This window comes from Suricata suricatta, chromosome 6 (assembly GCF_006229205.1).
Source record: "Suricata suricatta isolate VVHF042 chromosome 6, meerkat_22Aug2017_6uvM2_HiC, whole genome shotgun sequence".
Lineage (NCBI taxonomy): Eukaryota > Metazoa > Chordata > Mammalia > Carnivora > Herpestidae > Suricata > Suricata suricatta.
This window is the reverse complement of record NC_043705.1, coordinates 97,337,034-97,362,109: the sequence shown is the minus strand read 5'-3', so window position 1 is coordinate 97,362,109 and position 25,076 is coordinate 97,337,034.

The window sequence follows — 25,076 nt, the reverse complement described above, 5'->3', positions numbered from 1 at the left end:
CCCTAATAAAGAATTAATAGTGTTTTCACTTTGTCCTTTCTCAATGAGCAATCGATCAGCCTCACAGATGTTTCTAATTCATCAGGAAAGTAATGAACTCTAACTCTGTAAGTTCATGACCTGTAAAGGACATAAGGCCAATGTGGCATTTGAAAGCAAAGAAGAAAAGTTACACTTTGAATAATTTAAACAAGACTGTTTTATGTAAAACTTTTTAATTTTTGCCAAAACAGAATACAGAGCCAGAAAGATCTTGTTTAATTTAGCTTTTTCCTAGCAAATCTATAGAAATAAAAAATGTGTTTTGCATATTCTAGTAATCGAGATATACGAAAAGTGCTGGATAGATTTTCATCAGATGTGGAAGAATATTTGAAATTATTAGACTTGAACACACATCTTCCTTAATTTTTACCGAAGTAAAAGTCCTTAGTGGTTGAATTCCTATTCTCTTGTCAAATGTTCATGGACTTGATATAAAACAGTCTTTGGAAACTACTTGAATTTGAATCCCAGTAACACCACTATAAGACACTAGGAAAAGTTTTTAATTCTATGAGCCCCAAGTTCATTTGTCACATCAGGACAGTAAGTTCTGTGCCTCATAGGATTGTTACATGATTAAATCATATCATGCACTTGAAGTGGTCAGTGAATATATGGCACATACAAAGTGTCCAATTCACATTAGTTAGCTATTGTTAGCATCGTTATTATTCGTAGGCAATTATTATGTGTTAGTGCTCCTTGATTATAAGAAAATATAAAATTAAATTTCTAAATAACACTAGTGTAGATAGAACTTATTTACTGCTTCCCACCCCCAACTCCTGATACCAGGTCAGGTTGTATTACTAGTTCATCCATCAAATGTATTCTAACAAATAGCAATCATCCACTTTTCCCTATGAATCAACAAATCCTTATTACCAATCATTGTCTATTCAGGGTCTACTATATACTATATGAAGGCCCACTGGGACATACTTGAGGAGTATAAGGCATGGATGGCCTATAGTCTCAGCTTGGATTTTTGGGCTGAATTAGAGAAGACTAATTCACAGCAGTATTCATGAATAATACAATGAACTGTAAAATTAAAGGTTACATATCGAGGCAAAAAGTGTTGACCTTATAATATATTTATGAAAAGTCTTCCAGATGCAAGTAACAAAATATACCTCAAATTAGATGAAATAAAAACATTAACTTCCTTCCTTGTATAAATGAAAGAGTTTGGGCAGATATTGGGCACCGCTGGAGCCAGGAGATGAAATAATTTCATCAATCTTTAGTTTCTCTCTACTTCTCTATTACATGTTCGTCTGTGTTGGCTTCATTTTCATAGGGCTCTCACTGAAAACTGGTGAAATTGGTGTTGGCATTTCCTGACTCACAAAATCGATATGTGGTAAGCCAAAGTCCAAGAATCTATCCTGAAGGCTTTTCTCTCTGGTACACGTGCTTAGCCAGATTTGCTGGACGTGTGTTAGATACTTTCAAGCTCTTTCCACTAAGTGACCTCTGACAGTCCAAAGTTACATCTCCTGTCTCAAGGACACTAAGGAGTGAGAGAGATTCGTTTCATCATCTCAACAAAATCCCATGAGTGCATCCTCTACATCACTCATTCTGATTTGGCTACTTACTCATCTCTGAACAAATCACTCTCTGTGTATGAAGGTGGGCAGAGGGAGAGGGTTGCAATGCTATGAATGGTTGAAGTCTGAGCCATACAATTACTCCTAAAGCCAGATGTAAATTTAATACCACAAGAACCAAATTAAATGGATTTTAATATGGAAGGATTTGTACTCCTATGAGGAAGAATTAAGATGTTATTGAAAGAAGATTTTATGGACACCTGGAACATTCCAAATAGATGCCCTTAAAGTTGCTTAAGGCAGGCTGGATTCCAAATCATCAGTTCTTACTCTAGAAAACTCTGACATAGCTTCTAAAATTACTATCAAATCTTCAACAACTACTCAATTGGTAAGCTCTAAATTGCTTTCACTGTGTTTTCAAATACTTTAAATACTCCATTTACATACCCACATTGTGAGGTAATTATCATCTTCCTCTTCAGATGTGGAAACTGAAGCCTATCTGGGATTTATGCAAGCCCCCAGGGCAAGCTAGGTAAAGAGCAAGTGTACAAAACCATGTCTGCCTAATAGGATTGCCCTGTTATTTTAGGAGCATCACCTGGTATTCTCTTAAGTCATGAGACGTAAATTTCACTTCCTATAGCAAAAAGGCAGATCATATAAATGGATGGAGTAAACAGGGTACAGATGAACAAAATCACAAGTGTGCGTATCTTCCAGAGATGGGGCAACTTCTATACAGCGACAGATAATAGATGCCTAACAAACACGTATATTAATGTACTGCATCTTCCAAAGATTAGAGAGAAGGTAAATATTTGAATTTTGTGTGCAATTTCCTCCAATTTAATCTTAGCATCTTGGAGGCTACTTAAAATATTTCTCATGCTATATATGTATGGTCTGCTATTTGGAACAGTTGAAACGGTTCAGTAACCTGACTCTCAGTCAACGTCACTGCTGCAGCATTAAGCATGTTTACTCCTCCTTTCTCAACCTGCCATTCCTAGAATGAATAAATTCATGGGAACATTGTGCTGTTCCTCAGATAGGTGCACACTCTATCTTGCTCTACATAATTTCTCTGTGCTCTTTTTCCTTTGTGGCATTATTAAACCTATCTAAGTTTGAAACAAGATGGACGAAGAGGCAAATTGTAAAGAAAAAAGTTGGAGGTAGATGAGATGGAGTCTGTCTAGCTAACTTGAGGATGAAAGGAGGGTGATAATTTAAGAAATGTTTCAGAGATAACATTGAAAAGGATTTCCTTTCTTTGGGTGGTTGAGAGAAGGGAAGAGTTAAGATTCTCCTGATTTTCATTAAAGAAGAAATTGAGATTAAGAGAGCTTGTTTGGATGTACAACTGATGGCAGAGCTAGACCTAAAACCACCCAGATGTGACTTCAGCTGTCAGTTACTTATCTCCTGAAAAGTTTCAATAGGTTCCTGTGTCTTTCTCAGCCTGTCCCTCCCTCCCCACCGCCGTCTCTCTCTCTATCTGTGTGTGTGTGTGTGTGTGTGTGTGTGTGTGTGTGTGTGTGTGTGTGTGAGAGAGAGAGAGAGAGAGAGAGAGAGAGAGAGAGAGAGAGAGAGACAGTGAAGTGACAGCATGTCACAGACAAGTTCCTTGTTTTTGTGCATGAAGAAAGGAAAACACGAAACTGGAGATAGGATGTTGGGCATAAAATTAGAAGTGATACAATAAAAGCAAAATACTCACTGGAATGCCAGTAATCTTTCCTTTAAGGAAAAAGTCTTTCCTTAAAGGAAAGATCTGAATGACTACCTATTTTTCTTTCCCTGTAACCACCTTAAAAAATAGCATGCCTGTGATACTGTATCAAAAATGTATCATTTCTTTCATTTGAACAAATAAGTCTATCATTTTGTTCTAATTTCCCTAAATTTGCCCTCATTTACCACTTTATCCAGTCATATTAGCCTTTATTTTTTCCTGTTTCTTGAACATGCCAAAATCTTTTCCATTTGGTCTTCCTTCTGCCTGGAGTGTTTTTACCCAGACTCTCTCATGCCTGCGTATTTTTCTCGTTTTAGAAACAGTTCAAATGTCCATTACTACTCAATCTGAAGTTAAACTCTCAGTTAACTATTGTCTCATGCCACTATCCTAAAATATTTCTTTAGTGCTTTTTTTTTTTTTTGCTTCCACTGGCATGCAAGGTCTATTTGAAGACCCTTTATCTGTCAATATGACCATTGCACCCCCAGATCTGGAAAAGTAACTGACACATTGGATGTGTCAAGGTCTCTGAGAGACCATATCTTTTCCACATGTGTTCCAGAGAATGAGAAAGAGATGGAGAGATGGGCAGAGAATGAACAAGAGGGGCAGATGAAGGTCAAAGCATTATGTGCGTTACTGGCTGTAATGTATCACATTACTCAGCAAATAGCAGACTCTCCCTCTCTATCTCAGGCAATTCCAGTCCAGGACAGCCTGATGCAAAAGAATGCACCCCTGGAACATCAGATAAGATTCCTTGTTTACAAGGGAAAAAGAAGCTACACTGAACCTGGCCAGTTTGTTCTCAGTTATTCTAATCCTGTAAGGTCACTTTTCCCTCCCAGGGAATCAGTATGTGAAGAGGCAGGGAGAAACCAATAGTTACATTAACTGATGTCCTTTGACACAGAAAGAAATACCTAAAATGAAAGACAAGGAAGTATGTCATTCTAAATACTAGCCAATAAATATTCATTCTTGGAATGAATTATGTTCTTTAGCTCTAACTATAGGTGTCAAAAGGAGATGTTGTGGGGTTAAAAGGGGTTTTCCCAAGTTTACTGAAAGCAGGTGTCCTATTTTCTAGTCAAGTATTATCATACAATATTGTAAAAAAGTATTGTAAGTTTGGAGCTTCTTGGTGGCATGTGAAGGCCACAGGAACGAATGATGAATGGTAAACACAAGAAGACAAATATGCCCTGAAATTTCAACAGAGGAAATGAGACCAGTGTTTATATTCTGAGCACCCAACAGCTTGGGCCCTAAGAACTGGTTTCCTCTGCTCATCGGCTGCTCATTTTCAGTGAGTCTCCATTACTAAAAGAAGACAAACCATCGGCGGAAACTAATCTATCCTCATTCAATTAAACTGCGAAGCAATTACTTTTTTCCCCTAAGAGAGTGCAATTAGGCCCCTTTGAAAATTTATTCCAGCTCCAGGAGAAAAACAGAACCTCTGAAAATGTATGTTGAAAGCAAAAATATGAAGAAAGTCTCCTCACCCTTCTAATCCATCTGCAGCTCGAGTTTTCCCTCTTGAGGGCCCAACCTCCATTTGTTTGGTCTTTGGTGCCTCCCCAACATGATTTTCTTTATGACATTTCCTAGTGAGACCTTTTCCCCTAGTTCAAAGACGCACCGGGTTAGGATCTGAGAATGCATAGAAGCAGCATGGTATCCCAGTAGACCAGCTGGATCTGGAGATGGATTTGTTCTCTGCTCTGTGACCCCAGGCAATCTAGTTTCCCCCTCTGGGCTTTAGTTCCCTTATTTTTAATTTGAGGTATTCAGATTCACATGGGTGTTAGAAAACTTTTTAAGTCTTTTCCAGTAAACTCTAGAAAATCAATAAAAATTTTTAGTTCTAGTTGAAGTAGAAAGGGGTACAGTGGTGGTGAGAAAGAGTAAAAGCCAAGGGTGTTCCCTCTCAGCAAACTCACGATTCCTCTTAGGCCCTTCAGAGTATGTGGAAGAGACCACTGAACTAGACAATCTGAGGTTCCCTCCATCTTTAATAGCTCTGATTCCTCCTAGTCTAGGAGCATGTTTTATAGATATCAGATAGACACAAGTTTGTATCTTATAAGGATCTTCTTGACCCTCAGAAATTTAATCTATAAAGAGAGTTTCCTATTTTGCAAAATAAGGGGTAAATGATTTTTAAAGAAATGGTATACTTTTTCTGAAATAATCTCAACTCTGGAAACTCTTAGCATTCTTTCTGAAAAAGATATAAATTTTTCAAACACAGCAGCTAATTCATACTGTTCTAGAACATAGACAAACCATAATTACCATTCATCTTTTCACTGAACTTCAGAATGTTACCATTTTTCCCCACTGCAAATAATATTGCAAAGAATACCCATACATATGTCTCCTTCCACACATGCAAAAGAATATCTGGATTATAAACCTAAACTGGAATCAGATATTTAATAGTTTCCATTATAGTAGGTAACATCTCATTATTGCCCAAAGTGTTTTTTGTCAATACATAATCCCAGTAGTCTTGAACTTGATTACCCTTTTTGCTATAACTCCATCAATATTTGAATCCATCTTACCCTTAAATTTGGGAAATTTAGTAATTTTGGATTAATTTTCACTATTTCGGAGCTAATGCAGAACCTAAAACATATTAGGTACTTAACACATATTTATTAAGCTGGACAGATCTGTTATTTTTTCACTAGACATGAAAATAACAAAGTATTATATAATTAGTATTTTTTCTTGATGTTAAGCAATTAAAGTTAAGAACTTGTGATTATAGGTAAATTAGGTGTTATTGCTAATAAGAGGGGAGTTCAGGAAGCCAGATCTATGAGATACAATTTCATATTGAAAAGAGCAATTACTTTGGAGTTGGACAGACTGAGTTTGAATTTCAGTTCTTGCCACACACACACCGTATTTATGTTACCATGGGAAACTTTACACACCAAGCATCCATTTGTAATTTGTAGAGATTGCATAGACAATTTCTCAAGACTATAAAAAAATGTTTCACCTAAAATATAAGACGGCCACGTTAGTCCATGGTGGCTATCAAACATTCTGGTTAGGTCCATAGATCATGCCAGTCTGGTGATCCACCCTACAAGCTTTATATACGCTTTTCAAAATTCCGTGAGCTAGATACCAATGTAATTTTCATTTTTCAGAAATGGTACTCAGACTCAGTTTTTTTGAACTTCAACTAGAATATACAAATCAAAGGGTATACATTTTTTGAGAGAGAAGTACTTCTATTTTCATTTACCACTTGCCCAGCAGTATTGGAGAAGACCAGATCTATGGCAATTGCTTAATAACTCTTATGGGAAATTCAGGCTCTGATTACAGGATGAATTGAGGTCAGGAATTTAAACAAGTAAACTTAAAACTTCAGCATTTGTTTATCCATCATTTGGAAGAAAGATCTAGAAAGACTTGTGGGTTTGAGGATGGGGGCAAAACCATTAGAGAATGATTTGTTTAATTATTTTTAAATCCACAAATAAGATGCCAGCCATCTGGCATTTGGCAAGGGAAAAATTCATTCACTTGACTCTTGGGAAATGTTAGGGGCTTGAAGGAATATGTCAAAAGATGACAATATTAGGCATAAATATAATACTTGCTAACTCAGTTTGTTCACCCTTGCTCCTGCTAGCATCAGACACCATGTGTCTCACTACCCAAAATGCTGCAGCCACTTTCTAAATGGCCTTCCTCATGATACTGGGCTTTTCCCCAAAGAGTTTTATTTTATTTTTTTTTTTGTCTGTCTTTCTAAAAGAATTTTAAAGCAAAACAAAAACAAAATTTTCCAAGACAGCCAAATGTGATTCTAGTGCCACGACTGACATTTCTTCGTGTTTTCTAAATCATATTTACCTGAAGAGGCTCTAAGCCTGGGTCTGCTTTCCTCTGGGCATGTAGCATGTTCATGACCATGGTGACTGCCTACCCCTTGTTGTGACTTTGTGGTAACTGCCAGTGTCTTCTTGGAGAAGACAATGGGTATAAATAGCTCTGAGAAATGAATTGTCTGAATTGTCTGAGAGGACAAAGCTGTTCACCCATAGGTTTAGGTATAAATAAAAATTGCTCAATAAAAAGCAACTGAAGTCTTTGGGGTCAGATTAGTGATTTCCAGATGGATGTCCAACATCTGAAAAAAGAAGGAACATGTGTGATGGTGGAGAAAGAGCAATAAGATGGGATGAAATTCTAAAATCTCATGCCATTAAGCAAAATTAATTCCAATCCATTTGAATATTAGGATTCACAAATATTAACAGTAAATATTAGTCCTCTAATATTAACATTAATGAATGTACATCTGTGTCCATAAGCTTGATTGACGTTTTAACTTAATAATAGAGGGTGGGTTGAGCTTAAGGTGTCCAAAAGGCAACTGACCATCATTCCCTTTAAACCTGTTCCCTTTGTGGGTTTCTCATTTCAGTAAATGGCACCACCATCCACTGAATGACCCAAACAAACTGATGTCCGACATCCAGTTAATCACTACTAGATCTCTTTAGTTCTCTTAATCTGTCCCCTTCTTGTCAACCCCACTGTACCTGGCCAGTAAGGTCTAACAATCTGTCACTTGGACTCTTGATATAAGGCTCCAACTGAGTTTCCTCCTTTCACTCTTATTACTCAAACTTGCTGATACTAATCTTTTAAAAAAGCTAATCTGATTGTCCAGTGGTATGCTGTCTGGGGAAAACCAATCATTCCGATGTGTTATATTTCTCAACTTCTCTCATGGAAATACTCCACTCTGATCAATTTCAAGTTTTCAATATGATGTCACTGAACACAGAGTTGGGGGAAAATAATTTAGAAAAATTAATCTTGAAAGTTTTGTCTCCCACTTGCAGAAGATATTCTTCTTTTCCACTTACCACAGACAAAAATAAAAATTTACATGTGCACCAGTAGATCATGTTTTAATACAGAGGAAGCATGACAAAAGCATGTTTTACCATAGGACATGCTCTAGGGCGTGTCTTCAACAACTCCCATGCTCTTGATAGTTGGGGCCATAAATAATTCTTCATTCTAGGAAGGCTGTGCTATATATAGGGTAGTCAGCAGCATTGTGGGAGTCTACTCATTAGATGCCAATAGCACATCCTTTACAACCTCATCTTTCCCTCCCCACCAACATGTGACAACCAAAAATGTCTCTACGCATGGTCAAATGTCTCTGGGAGGAAAGGACAAAGTTGTTCTTTGTTGAGAGTCACTAATATGTGAGACAATTTTAGATAATTCCTTATAGTCCCACATATGTGTAAGTTAAAGGTTTCAATTCTCAAACTATCATCTGTCTTCTAGGTATCTAGAGTTCTCCTTGTTTATACCGTTTACTTTTTGTTTTGCTTTTGTTTTTGTTTTTAGTGGGGGTGAGGGGGGTGGTGCTGTTTGCTTGAACAGTGACGTTTTTAGTCATTTGCTCTATAGGCAAAAGGAAGGACCTTATTGCCAAGGAATAATTTGGATTGGGCTTGGAAAACTGCATATCCTTTCTGCTGAACCTGTTAATGTTGACTAGCAGGTCTTAAATGGATTATAGCCTCTATATGGGTGTTAGACGGCACTCACTTATGTGTCTGTGGATATGGTACAGCCTCCCATTGTCTCCTGGGCAAACAGTCATTGACAGCATGCTCTGGGACAGTCCGTTATTTTTGTCCAGGATTCTACAAAACTCTTAACCTTACCGAGTGTCCTTCTTAGGCTTAGAAATAAGGACAGATTTCTCTATTTTCTTGCAAATAATATATATGAGCTTTCTCTTTCTTAGGGCTTAATCCTCTGAATTCTAAATTAGCAACCTTTACAAATGAAAACCTTTTGCTTTCAAGATTAAATCCTCTCCAAACTTTCAATATTTTTTACAACTTATTTCTATGCATTTGATTCATCACTCTGAGCTATTTTAATGTGAATAACTACATAAAAAACAGAGTGAGTGGGTAGGTTGGAAGGGGCAGTAGGGAGGAAAGGATATCTCCAACAATTACAGTATCAAAATATTAACCTACTTCATATTTAGATTATTTCAATGTGTTGTGAAAAGTGTAATATTCAAGTGCTCTAGGTCTTGGAAGCTGTGGCTCTATGGTTATGAAGCCATGACCCATATGATTTAGCCTCTATGGACTGTTTGCTGTTTTACAGCATGATTTACAAACAAATATTGATAAGGGATTCTCTTCTTTCTTCACATGTTCTGACAAAAATGGTCTGATTAATGGCCTGAGTAATAAATTTTTAGAGAAAGATTGCTAATATACCCTTTAATCTCCAAGCATCAAGATACATACTTCCTTCTGAACTTGGTCCTTCTCCCATCCTCTTCTCTAGATTGTTTAAGTCCAAAATCACTTAACCCAAAAAAGGGACAATGCTTTCCTACACTCTGAAGAAAAAAAAAAAAATAAACAGGTTTGCTGAAGTTATAGTCGCTTTTAGGTTCAAGCTGAAGGAAAAGGCTCAGAACACTAAAGTCCTAGCAATCTGTGAAAGTGCTTTGAGAGCACAGAGAAAGAAAGATTTACATCTGTGCATGAGTGAGGGCTGGGCTTGGGGTAAAGGAGGCAGGAAAGTGTTTATGGAGGAAGTGACATTAAATGGGATCTTGAAAAATTAATAATTTGCCAAGAAAGGAGAACATGCACCCCTTATTTGATGTTTCCCTTATTTCTTCAAATGCATTCTTTTCTTCCATGCATATGTTACTTCATACAAATTGTGGTTGTGTGTAATACCCGTACATAATCTCTTCAATCATATGATAGATTTCTCGAAGGTAAAACTATGTATTAGACTTATTATTCCTAAAAGATGTTTGCTGAGTTATACATAATTAGTAAAGATTGTTGTTTTGACTATTGATGAAAAGGTGATAAAAATTATATCACTTCCTTGGTTCCCTTCCCCTCCAAGAACCTAATTATTTTATGCTAAATGTGGATTACACATGGCTACATCAGGAGTTCAAAATCTTCAGCCTTTTCTTCTTCAGAAGGAAAGTGTGGTAACTGCAACTCACAGGATGCTTCCTTACTAAGTGGAGCTTGGAATAGAAGTCTGGAGGAGGGAAATTCCACAAATGAACACCGACGTATTATTTGCAGATTAGCTAACATATGGCATGTTTAACTGCAGTTCTAAAACAACAGCAAGACTAAAAACTGATGGTTCATTTTTAAAGTTTCAAGTTATAGAACCTCTTAAACATCATTTGAAAATGTCAGTGTTTTATCCAAATTACTTAGAGCATTTCTCATAGTTTAAAAGATTGAATTGGAAATTCCAAAAATGATTGAAGATTTAAGGGTAAAAAGACTTTTTTAAAATAGGCTGACTTTTCATTCATATGGTAAATCATTTCTTTTCCCTCTTTCTCTTCCTTCATTTTTAGCAAAACCACATGATTTGGAATAAAAGCACATTAAGACATAATAATTGTAATCTTCCTTTCCATTTATCTTGAACAATGAAAAGCATAAAAGATGAAGTCAAGTTGATAATAAGAAACTATTCTTCTGAATGACTATGATATTTATTTTGTTTATGATTAAGTGATACAAAATATTCTTAGTTTGTCCTTTTCTTCAAAAATCATTTTGGTGAGAAAGTTGCAAATCAAAATATTGCAAAACCACAAACCAAGTAAAAATTTTGCATTTTATCTGTAGAATTAAAAGAATTCTCACAAATTTGTAATATTATTTTATGGTATGTGTAAGTTTTGTAAAATATTTCTGTAAATTACCAGAGATTGATAATATTAGATTTTTAATATAACCTATATAACTTGTTTTATTTTTGCTTTTTATTTTGATATATTTTAACTACATAAAATGCATCAAACATGAATATGTAACTACAATTCATGTTGAATTAAAAAGTTAGCATGCACCAAACTGCTATCAAGAAATACAGTATTGGAATAATACTTCTTGGAAGGTCCCAGTGCCCTCCCTTAGTCAAATCATCCTCCTATCCCTAGAGTTAATTAGTACCCTGAATTCTATAAACAAATATTATCAGGGCTTGATGAGCTTGCTTCTTAATATGTAGTATATTTTGGGGTTTTTTTTCCAAATTCTTTTCCTGAATCTACTAACATCAGGAAATTTTCTACTCTAATCTCTTAATTTGGTGGATTACATTAATTTCCTAAAGTTATATGGCCTCCTTCCTTTCAGGGATGCCCATAACTTCCTTCTTACTCATTTTAAGTCATTGGTTTTCATTTGCTATTATTTTGCTAGCATATTACTACACTAATGAAGATTGGAAGGTGCCTGGGTACTGAGTTGGTTAAGTGTCCAACTCTTGATTTTGGCTCAGGTGATAATTGACAGATCATGAAATCAAGCCCTGAGTCAGGCTCCATGTCAACAGCCCAGAGCCTGCTTGGGATTTTGGGATTCTCTCTGTCCCTCCCCCACTCATGCATATACACACAATCTCTCTCAAAAATAAGCAAACTTAAATAATGGAAGAAACATACACTCACACACATAGACATACATAAATACATAGAAATATAGGTGGTCAAATGTTATCTAAATTATTTCAATGTAAAAATCATCATTTTTATTCTATAGAAATAATCTAAGTCATGTTCTACCCATCATCACCTTACTTTAGAACATGTTTATTAAACCTTTTTGGCCACCCATAGTTCTCCATTTAGTACTTCAAAATCTGTAATTATTACTCAGATTTACCCTCATTATAAAGTAGAATGTTTTAAGATATATTCTGTAGCCTACTGTCCTTTATTCCAAATACTATGAGGAGCATGATTTGGTGTAAAGTTAATAGATGTGTGAAATATACTGTTCAAAATGTGAACTTTTGATTTTGCAGTCATTTTACTCTCCAAAGCACATGTTGAATTGTTATGCAATTCATTGTTATTGTACCGACTTGTGTACATACATCTACCAGATGGTACCTTGTTCCTAGCATTTTCTCAAGAGGCAGCAAAATTCACTTAGGCTGTCATTATGTCATCTCCAAAAGAAAGCTTCTAATTTTAGTAGTCCTCTATCCGTACGGGTCTAAGTTAATGTAGGGTGACTACACCCTGACACTAATGCCTCAAGGAGCAGTGAGCTAGAAACTGCACATAAGAGCTTAAAATGCTTGAAGAATTTGTGCAAAAATTATTTCAGATCTTTTACTTTGTCTAAAGCTAAACAGAATTGTGTATGCTAATTTGTAAGTGTAATTGTCTCCATTTCTGGGTGTCATTTTTTGTTTCTGAAAGTCATCTTCTGACACTGAAGCATTAACTCACTGATTGTTTGCTTTTACTAGCATCTTTTGTTTTGTATGTATGTTCCAAGTTTTAAAGAATAATACATGCTCACTGCAAAAAAGCTCATGAAACATAAAAAAACCCAGAAATTTAATTTTTTCAAAAATCACTTCTAATTCACCATTCATAGAGAATAATTTTTAGCATTTTGATGTTTTCATTTTCAGATGTATGAGTAAACAAGTTATATATATAGTGTATGTATTCATTAAACTGTTGATAGACATTTGTGCTATTTTTTCTACGTTTACTTAGAGAAAGAGCATGAGTAGGAGAGGGGAAGAGAGAGAGCGTGAGAGAATCAATCCCTAGCAGGTTCCACACTGTCAGTGTGGAGCCCATTGTGGTGCTGAGATCATGAGATCATGACCTGAACTGAAACCTCGAGTTGGATGCTTAATTGACTGAGCCACCCAGGCTCCCATTTGAGCTATTTTTTTTTTTAAAGAAATACAGTTGACACAGATGTTACATTAGTTTCAGGTGTACAATCTAGTGATTCAACGTCTCCATATTTGATGCTATGCTCACCACAGTTACCATCTGTTATACAACAGTATTCCAATACTATTGACTGTATTTCCTATGTGTGCCTTTTATTATCATGACTTATTCATTCCATAATTGAAAGCCTGTACTTCCCACTCCCCTTCACCCATTTTGCCCATCTCTCTTTTTTCTGGGAATCCTAAGTTCTCTGAATTTGTAAGTCTGATTCTCCTTTTTTGTTTTATTCATTTGTGTTGTTTGATTTCACATATGAATAGAATCATATAGCATTTGTCTTCCTCAGTCTGACTTATTTCACTTAGAGGATTTTATACTAAGTCCCTCCATGTTGTCACAAATGGCACAAACACATCTTTTCTATGGCTATATACTACTCCATTGCGTTAGCTACATGGCATCTTCTGTATCCATTTGCCTAATCATCAAAGAAATGCTAACCAAAACCATAGTGAGATACCTGTCAGAATGGCTAAAATCAAACAGACAAGAAAAAACAATTAGTTTCTAGTTGCTGGGATTTTTATTGGAATTGTATCTAACCTACAGATTAAATTGGGATAAACTGATGTTTTAATAACACTGACTTGAATCCATAAATGGGAATGATTCTCCATTTATTAGATCTTTGATTTCTTTTATACATGTTTTATAGTCTTGGACATATAGACTACATATATTGTATGATTTATAACTTGGTATTACATTTTTCTCTTGTTATTATAAATGGTATTTACTTTTTAATTTAAAAATTACATTGTTCATTGCTGGCATAAAGAAAAGCAATTGACTTTTGTATATTAGCCATATATCCTGCAATCTTACCCATGCTTGCCTTTTCAGGACATTTGTTTTTGTTTTTATTTTGTTTCGTATTTGATAATTCTTTGAGAGTTTCTAAATAGATACTCATGTCATCTATGAATAGAGTTTGATTTCTTCCTTTCCAATATGTTTACCTTTTTAAAAAAAATTAAGTTTATGTTGAGAGAGTGAGCATGAACAAGAGGAGGGGCAGAGAGAGAGAGAGAGAGAGAGAGAGAGAGAGAGAATTCCAAGCAGGCTCCCTGCCATTAGTGCAGAGCCTAATGTGGGGTTCAAACTCACAAACCATGAGATCATGACATGAGCTGAAACCAAGAGTCAGACATTTAACCAACTGAGCCACCCAAACATCCCAAGTATACCTTTTATGTAATAGAAGAAGTAGACAACATGCAATAACAGAAGGGTAATAGAAGTAGAGAGATGGAAACTCTACAAGGAATCAAAAAGAAATGCTATGAACAAAACAAAAATGTGGGCAAGAAATAATACCTTTGATGGGCCCATTGGTAGTCAATATAGCCAAGGGAAAATAATCAGTGTTAATGTCATTCCTTTATTAGCTCTTCATTAACAGTTTATAATTTTTTCATTTTATTGTTTTAGTGGCTACTGTATAGATGAAAATGTGCATCCTAGATGTACTACACTATTGATTGTATTTAGTCATTACCACTTCTCATGGAATAAAAGACCCTTGCAACACTTGATTTTCATTTTACACCTCCAATCTTTGGTGATAAATATGATTTTTCAATAATCTTTTACAAGACATTGTTACTTTTCTTTTAATAAGTATATACTATTCATATTCATTTGTATTTATTATCATGTTTACCTATCTAGTATTTTTTCCCCTAATATTCTAGGCTTCTACTTGGGATCATTTTCCTTTTAACCTGAAGAGGTCTCTTTGCTAACTTTTGTACATAAACCCTGCTGGCTATAAATTAGTCAAATATCAGTGTTGGTTTATCAGTGTTGGCTTAATCTTAAAAAAAAAAAAAAACCTTATTTCTCTCATTTTAACTTACTGAAGAATATTTTACCTCCACAGAATTCTCAGTTGGCAGTATTTTTATTTTAACACTTAAAGATTCTCTTTGTACTTCATAGATTTTGTTAAAAAGTTTGTACTCAGTCTTATTGCTTTCTTTTATGTACTTTTCATATGGCTATGTTCAAGATGCCTAAATTCTTTTAAAAATTAAGTTTGTTTATTTTTGAGAGAGAAAGAAAGGTAGGATGAGAGAGAATCCCAAGCAGGGACTGCACTATCAGTGTGGAACTTGATGCAGGCCTGAACCCACCAACTGTGAGATCATGATCTGAGCTGAAAACAAGAGTTGGATACTTAACTGACTGAGCTATCCAGGTGTCCCTGAGATGTCTACTTCTTCACTATCATTTAATTGTCATGTCTTTGTATTTCTTCTGTATGGGATTTGCTGAATTTCTTGAATCTGTGGGCTGATTATTTTCATCATATTAAGAAAATCAGTAAACAATATTTCTTCAAATATTATTTGTTCTCTAATAGTTCTCTTTTTAAAGGAACACTAACTGAAAGATGTTACACAATTTGTGCCTACATGTTTCTTAGATACTATTTAAGTTTTTTTCTTTGTACACCGATTTGGATATTTTCTATTAATTTGTATTTTAAAATTGTTTTTAATGTTTTTATTTATTTCTGAGAGGGAGACAGTGCTTGAACAGGGGAGGAGCAGAAAGAGAGGGAGACACAGAACTTAAAGCAGGCTCCATGCTCAGAGCTGTCAGCACAAAGCCTGATGCGGGGCTTGAACTCACAAACTGCAAGATCATGACGTAAACTGAAGTCAGATCCTTAAATGACTAAGCCACCCAAGCACCACTTAATTTGTCTTTTAATTCACAAATCGGGCTTTCTTCTGTGTCATTTGCTCTTCAAAACCAACTGAAGAATTCTTAGTTTCAAATATTATAGTTTGCAGTCTTAGGATATCTATTTAATGGTTTTAAATGATTCTGTATCTGTTGAAATTGGTATCTCTGTATCCATTTTTTTATCCTTTTCTCAGGTATTTTTATCATAGGATTATAATTCTGATGACTTTGTCTACAATCCCTTCTCAATCACCACTGATTTTGCTATGACTGAATCTTTTTTTCCTCTTGATTACTTGTCACTTTCTTTCATAGATATATAAGTATATATGTAATTTATATAAATAAATGCATGTGAATATATATCAATATATGAATATATATCTATATATATTTATATCATGCACTGGGCACCATGGTAGATATATGGTTGATATATATTACCTTCTGCTAAAGAGTATTTAATAAAAATATGCCAGGCAGTTAGATTACAGGCAGATTAACTTGGCAGTGTTAAACTTTGAGGCTTTTGAGGAATGACTCCACTTTATTTGTTCCCTTAAATTTAGGACACAATCCAGGAGAGTCTGGGTGGCTCAGTTGGTTAGAGTTGGACTTTGGGTCATGTCATGACCTCAAAATTCGTGGGTTCCAATCTCATGTGGATTCTATGTCCAGAGCCTGCTCTTCATTATGTGTCTCCCTCTCTTTCTGCCCCTCCCACTCACGCTCTGACTCTCTCTCTCAAATAAATAAATAGATAAATAAATAAATAAATAAATAAAAATTTAAAAACCACACACACACACACACACACACACACACACACACACACACACACAACCTAGGGCACAATCCTTATTCCTAGGCTGTGCCTTTCCTGGGTATCTCAGTAGCTGGGCTCAGACCAAAACTTGTATCTCCCAATATTGTGAACAAGTCTTTCAAAGTAATTACATCTCCAGCCCCCAAGTGGTTGTCACTTCCAGGCCTTCTTAAATTCTCTGCTATGTGTGTACAGCACAGGGGTTGATAAAGAAGCCAAGAAGAATGATTTATATGGGATTCTAAAGCTCCTTCCCTGCTTCCTTCTCTGTATGGCCAGATCACCCAAATCCCCGCTGTGAGAGCAGCCCTCAACTCTATGTGTCCTCTGTTTGCTAAGACCACTGCTCTCTGCTTGGAACCTATGTTCCTGTACCACATTTTAGAACAAGAATTGACAAATATTTCAATGGTAAAAGGAGGAGGGAGGTCCATTTGCTGACCCTGTTGTTAAAACAATCTCTGAGGGGAAAAGTCAAGGCAAAAGGGAGTTCAACATCTATGTATCCCTTCTCTCAATAATGGCACCTGCTATCCAGAATATACCAAACAGTGGACAACTGATTTTTTTAAATACTCTCACTGGCTTTTATAGTTTATATTTTATTTAATAGTGGGGGATGGTCTGATGACAGCTATTCCAGCTTTGGAATAGTCTTCTCTTAATCTTATTTCCATATGAAGCTTATAGTCTAATTATAAAAAAAAAATAGGGGCACCTGGGTGGATCAGTTAAGCATCTGACTTTGATTTCTGCTCAGGGAGTGATCTCATGGTCTTAGAATGGAGCCCTGTGTTGGGCTCAGCACTGAGCATGGAGTCTACTTGGGATTCTCTGTCTCCCTCTCTCTCTCTGCCTGTATGTGTCTCTGTCTCTGTCTGTCTGTCTGTCTCTCTATCAAAATAAATAAACTTTAATAAACAAATATATCTTCCTTAAACTACAGTGCTAAATTTCTCCTGTTGACCTCAAAAATGTGAGACAAAGTTGAGAGAGAGTAGGAGATGGAAATGAAGGCAAAAGTAAAAGATGGTGGGGGGGGCGGATCTTTACCTATTGTTTGACTTTATCCAGAGAAGTTATATTATCTCTCTGCCTCAAAAAGTAAGGGTTTATTTGAATAGAAAGTCTTTTGCTTAGAGCTTTTTCTTTGAGCCTTTTCTCATTTAATTAGCAGAAATTTTAGATATTATCTGATCAGAGAAATATATAATTATGTCAGAGCAATATATAAATAATTTGAAGCTTGCTTGAAGTTTGAAATTCTCTGAACTATTCTCCATGTCCATTAGCATGTATAATTAAGAAATACTCAATTGGTAGAGGCTGTTAGATTCCCCCAATCCTTTTTGTAAAAGAGGATCTGAATTTAAGAATACATGAAAAAGATGCCTTCCGGGAATGTTGTGTTCTAGGGCTTAAATAATAATAGTACTTGAGAAGAAAAGTTACTGAATAGAGTTTTTAATTTAAATATCTTAGGATAGAAGGTATTTTCTTTCAGGAAGGTGTTTTCCAAGCCCAAAGAAAATATTTCTAAGTCGCTAGAAAGAATTAGGGTTAATGCCCACAAAAAAGCTAATCAACTGCAAAACATGTCAAGGTCGTGAAGACATTCAAATTCTGACTTAATTCAGTTCACATCCTTTTCTCCACTCTGAAGTAATGTTTGTGGATGTTAAATACAAATGACTTACTTTATTTTTACCAGTGTTGCATTTGTAAAATCACAAACCAATTTCAAGTAAATGTCCTTGATTTATCATTTACCTCCAGTGAGCTCAATACAATATGAAATAAAGAAATATCAAATTGGCACAAAGAGACATCTCTTGCTGTAGCTGCCTGAGGTACATTAATGCAGAAGAAAGCTTTGAAATGTCTCCAAAATAAAGGTGGTTAAATTGCCTCTAAAAAGAAAGTATTTAAAGTCTACTTAAGTATAGCGTCAATTCCTTACATGTGGTATAACTGATAATGCCTATTCTAGATATAAACTCTGACATGTAGAATTAAAGATTAAAGGACACTGAAGAAAATTCAGTTTGACAAATGTTGTAATCAATGACCTATGGACAGGGGAACTCACTTTGTACAGGAGGAACCCCACAGATTGCTAATAAAAATTCTCAGAGCTATCACTTATTGAGTACTTAATACAATATCAAACACTGTGCATAAGTTATCTATTTTAAATCTTCCAATATCTTAGAAAGTTTTATCCTCACTGTGAAGCAAATGAAACTGTGACCCAAGATAGGTGATTCATCACAATTCTGAGCTAGTCCAAAGCAATGAGCTAGTGTCAAAGCAATGTTTACCCCACATCCCTCTGGATTCAAGGCTAGGGATCTCAAAGCCTTGCCATTTTGCCTCTGAGTTAACTGTTATGCCAATTTAGTTATAATGGTTTTTTGGGCTAGACAATTATTAAGTAACAGAGCAAGGCCACTTATGATTCTACCTCCACCTGGATGCGGGGAGGGGGGGGTTGATGTGGAAAACAGGCAAAACAAACAATTAAATTTCTTTGCTACCTACAGCCCATTGACAAATACTTGAGAAAGGCAGAGTGGCATTCCTCTAGGAACTCAAACTGCCTCAGTGTTGACACTTGGTTAAGGTCAAAGGCAATCTTAGTTCACCACACCCCCACCCCCATCCTGTAAATCTACTTTAACATATAAAAATTCCTTTGAGGTGTTCTTTATTTCTACCCCTTTCCCCCCCTTGACAATCCTACTCCAAGCTTCTGGCCCACTGATGTACATCCAAAGGGTCTCATGACTGAGCATTTACTCGATGGCTAGCCCCTTCAAGATCCTGGAAACCTTCCTTCCAAAATTCCTTAAAGACCAACTATCCTAATCCCCTACCGACCTGAAGGTATATGATTAGTCACCTGTCACAATCTCAGCGCAGCTCTTTCTGCCCACAGGTCCTGTCCCCAGGCTGTAATAAAACCACCTTTTTGCCCCAAAGATGTCTCAAGAATTCTTTCTTGGCCATTAGCTCCAAACCCAGACAAAATATTTCCACATCAGTGTTCATTTTCATTATTTCATTCACTCATTTGTTAACTTATTTAACAAATATTTATTGAATGCTGATCTCCTGGCCATTAGAAATGTACAAGACAGAAAAAAAATCCCTCACTTATGGAAATCATGGTCTAGTAATGAAGACTGATAATAAGCATAAGAAAAATAATTAAGATAATTTTTGATAGTGGGGTGCCTGCGTGGCTCAGTTAAGCATCTGACTTCAGCTCAGGTCATAATCTCATGGCTCAAGAGTCTGAGCCCCGTGTCTTCCATTCCTTCCCTGCTTGTGCTCCATGTGTCTGTCTGTCTGTCTGTCTCTCTCTCTCTCTCAAGAATAAACACTTAAAAAGATATTTTCTAATAGTGATAAGTTCTATGAAAATTATGAAATATGCTAAAAATCTAATGAAATTTTAATAGCATGGTCAGGGAGGCCTTTCTAGTCAAAGTAACATGGCAGCTGATAAAATGCATAACTCACCTGTATTTTAAAGCCTGAATTTCATATCTGTCAAGCCCTAAGTTTGCTTAATTCATTGAGATTTGCTGTCCATGTCTGTATTACTGCTTCAGGGGAAGAGTCTTTGAGCTCCTCAAAGGGAGGAGATGCAGCCTTCTATTCCTAATACTTTTTTTTTTTAAATCACAGATACTGCTTTATAGTAAGAATATTTGCTTACAAAGGATAATTGTCTCCTGTGATAGCATAACTTCAAAGTAAAAGTGATTATTTTTTCCACTGCTGTTCCTTACTATTTCAAAGAGCCTCTGTTGCCATTGTTAGTCTTGTTGAACTTCGTTCTAATAGAGGAAAGTGATCTGCTTAGTGGAAGAGGTATGTCAATTCATGAGATAGTGGTGAGTGTATTTTTTTCTCTATTGTGTTAGGAAAAACATTAATTAACCAGGCTGAAGGGAAAAATGTCTTCAGAACACTCAGTAGTCATTTGGGCACTATTGTTTAATTGGTTTTCTTCAATTAAAGAACCATTCACAGCTTGTATGAAACAAACACCTTGCTAAAGTTTACCTTATAATGTAATGAAAAAGCATTCATGCCAAAAGTAAACACAGACACACACAAAATTCATCTCACAATGGCAATACATTGCTATATTTATATATTATTTATGTATATACATATAATTTATATATTATTATTATACATTTACTAAGTTAACCTCATTACATTTTTATTTGTAATGTTTCTGAATAGCACCTGATAGCCTCAAATAAAAAGTTTTGTATATCAAGGCAGTTAAAAACTTGCCTTACACGAGGCAAAATGTGCCACTGACAAGAAAGGCTTTGGGAACATTCCTAGTTTGGAGGACAAAATACCCAATGCCTATTAAAACTCTGAAATAGCATTGCAAATTGTGATCATGTGTTATTTTACTATGATCAAACTATGATTAGAGTAATATTTATATTCCTATTACCAAAAAGGTTTAATGTGCATTTTTTGCTTCCAATTAATTGAAGTGATACAATCTCTAAAGGCAGGAATAGCACCAGCTGCTCTCTTGTCTTCCTTTAATTATTTTATGTTAGCTTTGACAAGGTGTGACTGCAGATTTATTGCAAAGAATTTCACTTCACTAGTGCTTAGGCCTTATTCAGAAAGCATAGCTAAACCTTAATTCTCTATGGCTTGTGTACATGCTTTGAAATAGCTATTTTTCCAAGCCAAAGCTCAAAAACTATAAAAGAGACAAGATATGACAGGTACCATGTATAGTGAACAATTGCTAAAGGCAAGATTTGGTTACCAAAATATCTTTTTTTGTTAACTCCTTTATATCTTCTCTGAACAATCATCATGTCGTTCTGAATTTTTGTTCCACAGATGTTCAATCCTCTGTTTCTCTGGTACGTTCTTTGTAAGATCCATTAGGGATGGTTACTTGAAAAATAAGTTTCTTGTTTTTCTCCACTTGCTGTTTCTTTGTAATGATCTTAGAGTGATGCTTTCTTCTTAAAGAATCTTCTGAGAATCATGTGGGACTTCATTTGCCTACCGAGTAACTTCAGCTAATTTATTCAATTATCTGAAATCCCAGAATAATTCAGCACCTCAGGATTTATATGAAAACTTAGATGTCCAACTCCTAACCGTCTCCTTCCACAACACATACATGAACACTAGAGTATTTTCAATGGGGCATAGGTAAACTAGACAGCTTGAGTTACAAATTATCTAATGATTTACTCAGGATTGTCTGTCTACATGCATGACCTCTTATCCTTCCACTTTGTATGCTAAAAGTAAAAAAAAAAAAAAGCACAAATTCGCAAATGGTGTTGAAATAAAAACACATAAATCTAACCCTGTAAATATTGCAAGAGTTATTTATTTAAATATATTTTTATCATTGTGGAAAACAACCCTTTATTTTCTGTAACTTCCAGTAATGGGAAATTATAAATTTTCTTATTAAATAAACTGAAATCAATACTTTCTGTTAATTTGAAGCTCAAATTACTGATCCTGTATCTCAAACACAATTAGTAGTAATGTGGTAACATAAATCATGGGACATTATTTGGATAATTTTCTGCAAGTAACTTTAAATATTTTTAAAAATATACTTCCTTTAGGGCACTTGAGGGGCTTAGTCATATGAGTGTCCAACTCTTGATTTCAGCACAGGTCATGATCTCACAGTTCAGTTTGTGGGGTCGACACTGTGCTGGCAGTGTGATGACTGCTTGGGATTCTCTCTCTCTCTCTCTCTCTCTCTCTCTCTCTCTCTCTCTCTTTCTCTCTCTCTCTCTTTCTCTCTGCAACCCTCTCCCACATGCACACTTGTGCTCTTTTTCTCTCTATCAAAATAAATAAACATTAAAAAAAATTATACCTATTTGGACTTAACTACCAATACCAGGAATTGAACCTATGGAAATAATATGTATAATTAAATATATAATTATATGTAGTCAGTGAATATAGTATACATATCAATGACATATATAGATATATACAGATTTGGGAATATACATATGATTTAGGAATAATATATAATTCATATATATGTAATTCATATACATAATTATATTCATTGTAAGTTGCCTATTTTTGTTATTGTTGCTTTTAAGTCAATGGATCACAAGGGCAATTTTTTAAATGCCTACTTGTCCATTTCTCCTTAATTTTTCCAGCTGTACCAACTACTGGGCAGAATGCATTATATTTTGTCTTAATTCAACATGTGGCTTGAAAGGTTTACATTTAAAAATATGTACTCATAATTTACATTTTTTTTGTTTTATAATAAACTGAAACTTCCTCAACAGGTAAAGATAATATTGTACTAAGTTGTATGAATTCCAACAAGTCAATGGTCTCTTTCTATACATGAGGGAAATAGAGTTGCTAAGAAGGGAAGTGATTTACATAAGACCTATAGGTTTTTTAGTTAAACAACAGAGAAATCATGATTTGAGGATCAGTATATTTTTAAAGTACACACCTTCCCTTTACCACTGCCTGCTTATATGGAAGATTAAAAAAATATCAAATATGCACAGATATTTTTAAACATTGCTTTAAAATAGTTCTAGAATATAAAACTATTTTTAAATAAGCATGTATTTAGATTAGGACTTAGCATAACATCTATTTCTTAGTAAACCACTCAATACATTTATTGGGGGGAAGGGAGAGGGAAGGGAGGGAAGGAAAACATACTTTTGATAAACATTAATTATAAGGTATACCAACCATACTTGAATTATCATTCCTTTAAAAACCTTTCAATAGTAAAAATATGTAAGTATTTTCTTTTAAAGATCATTTTAAATATATTCAGATGCAGCAGTTTTTAAAGCAAATACAAAGAAATAATGATTATGATTTTTCCCATGCATTAAGTATACCTACTGATTAGTATTGCAGTATTTCTCATTTTGTCTTTTAATTTTTAGGGCATATTTAGTGATAAATAATTGAATACATTTCTCATTAAATATGATACATTCATTAATTACATTAACAAAAGATGCCTCTCATAGGGAGTGAGCTCCCTTGCATTCACATTTATGTATGAAATTTTTATGAGGAATGTGAGCTGATGATGTAAATGTTTTCTAAATGAAGGTGTAAAGATGATAAACTGAATCACTGATTAGAAACTATAAACTGGTAATCTCAAAACTGTTTCAAAAATCCTAAGTATCTGGGGCATGTGGGTGGCTTAGTTGGTTAAGCAACCACCTCTTGATTTCAGCTCAGGTCATGATCTCCTGGTTCGTGGGTTTGAGCCCCACATCAGGCTCCACATGCTGACTATGGAACCTGTTTGAGATTCCCTCTCCCTCTCTCTACTCTTCTCCCCTACCTGTGTTCAACCACTCCCCTATCCCCAAAATAGTGTAAGTACATAATATCAAATGTCAGTGACATTATTGAGCTAATAGACACATTGCTGGTGGCTGCCCCGATGTAAACTCTAAACTCTAAACCTTAAAACATTAATCTGACCTTGAAAAATAATTTAGTATTACCTGAGGAAACTGAGTTTACATAAACTACATGCCCACTATTTTCCATTCCTACTTGTATGCTATATATTTTCTCAATCCTTATTTATGTGCACTAGAAAAAATATTCAAGAATGTTTATAAAATAAAACAGTGAATAATCCAAATAACTACCAATATTAGAAGAGTTAAATAATTTGTGACACAAAAAACTCACATCTTTTCAAGCTTCAATAGTAAATATTCTGTTACTATGTATTAAATACTGCATGGTTTGCCCAAGCTAAGATGAAACCACATCATGAATCAATAAGCATTTTGCATTTTCTTTCATTATCTACTCAAAGTCATGCCTACTGAACCTCTAAACATTTCATTAAATCCAATTATACATGAGTTCTTTGTGTGCAAGCTTTCATTTATGCATGTGAGAGGGTTTTCTTTTTCTAATATTTTTACATTGTAGTACTTGTTTTGCTTGTTGGGAGTGTTTGCTTATTTTAATACATTCCGTCAAGGAGAGAAATTACATGCTGGTTTTTTTTTTTCCCCATAGGAAGTGTGTCTTGGGTTTTCCCCTTATTATTTTCTTTTTTTTTTAATTTTTTTAATGTTGTATTTATTTTTGATACAGACAGAGACAGAGCATGAGATGGGGAGGGGTAGAGAGAGAAGGAGACACAGAAATGGAAGCAGGCTCCAGGCTCTGAGTTGGCTGTCAGCACAGAGCCTGATGTGGGGCTTGAACCCACAAATGTGAGATCTGACCTGAGTCGAAGTTGGAGGCTTAACCGACTGAGCCACCCAGGCGCCCCCCCCC